The sequence below is a fragment of the Lissotriton helveticus genome, chromosome 1_1, assembly GCF_964261635.1.
Source record: "Lissotriton helveticus chromosome 1_1, aLisHel1.1, whole genome shotgun sequence".
In the NCBI taxonomy this organism is placed as follows: Eukaryota; Metazoa; Chordata; class Amphibia; order Caudata; family Salamandridae; genus Lissotriton; species Lissotriton helveticus.
In genome coordinates, this window is record NC_136057.1 from 1,798,293,915 (window position 1) to 1,798,297,146 (window position 3,232).

A 3,232-nucleotide genomic window follows, 5' to 3' on the forward strand; every position below is an offset into this window, starting at 1 on the left:
GACTCTCGTCAAGAATATTATTGCGAGAGAGATGTGCAGACAAGATGGAATTTACGTGTGCCTCAGTGACCTTGGCGGTCCAGGGCAGGAGGGAGATGGGGCGGTAGTTCTCAGGTAACAGAGGGTCAAGACTAGGCTTCTTCAAAATGGGGCTGACCACTGCTTGCTTCCAGGAGGCAGGAACCACGCCCTCAACTAGTGAGAGGTTGATCAACTCCAAAATCGGCTCACGGCATAGAGGCGGGAGAAGGGTAATAAACTCTGGCTTCAAAGGGTCTAGAGGAGAGCCAGATTTGATTTTGAGGCTCAGAGTATCAAACGCCTCAACCGATAAAGCAGGTAAGGAGGACAGAGGTTCGCAATCCGAAACTCTTACAGCCCTGGGCTCGTCATCTTGCACAGATGGCAAAAACCCTCGGTAGATTACCCGCACCTTCTCCACGAAAAAGGATGCCAAGCTTTCACAGTGGGAGTCCGTGCAGATTGCTAGCGAGGTGGCCCGTTTACCCATCAGATCTTTAAGCACCTTGAATATTAATTTAGATGGGTTGGGGCTGTTTGAAAACTCAGAGGCATAATATGCCGCCCGGGCGTGACAGATAGCTCTGTGATAGATCTTAAGCTGGGTAAAATACAGTGATTTTAATGTGGGCTCGAAGGATTTCCTCCACGCCCTCTCAGCTTGCCGGCAAGTTCTCTTGAGCTCGGCAAGGGTCTCATTATACCATGGGCTGCGAGTTTTAGCATGACATTTCGACCAGCGCATTGGTATAAGAGAATCAAGAGCAGTATGGACCCAGTTACAGAACTGTTCGTATCCCTGTTCCACATTCGACAGGATGCCCAAGGGCTGAGCCTCCAAGATTTTAACGAATTCCTCCATTTTAAGCTTACGCCAGTTTCTTTTCAGGGTCAGCCTGTCTACAGGTTTAAATTGTTGGTCATCCAGGGGACATGACACTTTAACCAACAGATGATCAGTCCAGCCCACCACCATCGGGTCAGATACCCTAGCCCGAACCAAGGTGGTAAAGAACGGGTCAAGGATATGACCTCCTATATGCGTGGGGGCGGTGACTAGTTGGTTCAGTTGCATGGCTTCAAGGTCCGCTATCAAGGAGCTAATAGGTAAAGAAGACGTCTGATCAAGATGTATATTCATATCGCCAACGATGTTAAAGTTAGCATATTTAAAAGCTGACGAGTTGACCAAGTCAACGAGAGCGGCCTTGAAGACCGTGTCATTCCCTGGCGGGCGATAAATAAGCAGGCCACTAAAAGTGAACTGATGACTGACAGTGACCTTAAAAGAGGCGCTCTCGCACATCGGCAGATCAAGAGCTTTCCAATCCGCCGGGAAGCAAGATTTTATCGCCATGGCTATACCTCCTCCTCTAGAAGTACGGTTCAAAGTAAACACCGTATAGGTGGAAGGAAAAGCCAGATTTATTATGGCAGAGTCGGTGTCCTGTAACCAGGTCTCAGTGAGAAAAATGAGGTCAGGTGAGTCCTTATCAATCATATCACGAAGGGACTGATGGTGCTTGACCAATGATCTCACATTAAGGCTCCATATACTAATTGCTCGCTCAGAGTAGTCAATACGAGTGTGTGGAGTAGATCTTACAGTGGAGCACACCCCGATGGGGGAATCCAAAGAGAAACTGCCACAGGGACAGACATGAGGGCCCGAAAGAGGGAGCACCCGATCATGTGTACAAGCCAATAAACCGTCCCTAATGAAGAGGAGATCGGCGCGATTGTACCTGAACGGCGCGATGGAATCCATGATGAGATGAGAGCAGAGAGCCAGAGTCCTGCGCCCGCACCCGCTAACTCGACGCGGACGAGCGCAGACGGGCAGGACTCTGGCACGACTCCGGCACAGCGCAGGCGTCACCACTGCGCGGGAGAGGACGACTTTAAATAGGCGTGTCAAAAGTCAGCTCGAGCGTGGGGACGCTCCAAGATGGCGCCCGCAGGAAGTAGTACTCACCCAACCTAAAATGGCGCCCACTGAAATCCACCCCGGGACCCGGACCTGCCAAATAGCGGTGAACGTTCCACAAAATGATGTTGCAAGTGAGAGGACTTGAGCCCAGACAAAAGCGGTGAGTTAAAAGCAGGGGATACTACAAATTAAAAGTAAAAACGAAATACAATAAAGGTACAGTTTTAAAAGTGCAGCGCACTGGCAGCGCGACCTGCGCAAATGCAGCAAAGGTCCAGATCAATGTAACATAAATACTGTACCTTTTTACATGCACATCATTTGACATGTGAACTCAGCAACTGACGAGGCATTATGCACCAGCCCAGGCGGATAATATTATGAAAGCCACTGTCCCTCAGTCAGGAAAGCCCTTTGGTGCCCCCTTGCTGGAAGCAGTGCAGAAAAGGAAGAACTTGCCAGCCTTCAGGAAAAGCTGCAGCACCCTTGGCAGGAGAATGTGCCCTGCTTCACCGAACACTGTAGTCCAGATGCTAGAAGCATCTGCATCTGACATGCAGGAGGGACTGAGCCTGCTCCTTAGATGAGAGATCACCCCAGCCATCTGCCCAAGAACCAACGGTGGCAACATATGTGTGCAAGAGAGACACCTCTACCTTTGGCCGAAAGGAAGGATGAGCCTGTTCTATGCCCCTTGGTGCATGTACCTACCTCTCCAGTTGACCTTTTGGAGTCCTTGAGTAATCCTGACCTGGCCCCTTGGACCCAATGGCACCAGCCGGAGAAGATCTCTCTCCCTGGGACAGCAGAAAATTGAACAAAGAAACATAGCAAAGAAGACTACAAATAGGAGACTCACTCACGCAGGGAAGAAATGAATGAAGCCAGTGGAAGTAGATGAGGATGTTGGGAAAAACAAAGAGCACTGGGCACTGAAGAACACCTGGAAAGGGGGCTTAAAGGAGTCCTGCTTTGGTTAGAAATCTTCACTTCGATTAATTTGGTTTAAATTTCTAGTTTGTGATGGGAGTAGGGCGATGGGACTTGTCTTCAAAGAGTAACAGTCCATCTCCCCATAAAGCCTTGCTTAATGTAACCTTTGATGTGCAAACGGACACCTCCACCGATTTCGACAGATTTCCAGTGCACACAAGCCCCCTGCTCCTGAGAGGTCAATATTTAGATTGGCTCTGGCCGTTGGCCATTAATAATTACTCTACTCTTGTCTGCAACACATAAGAGGAAGCAATGTCGTTTTTTTCTCGTTTTGTTGCCTGGAAA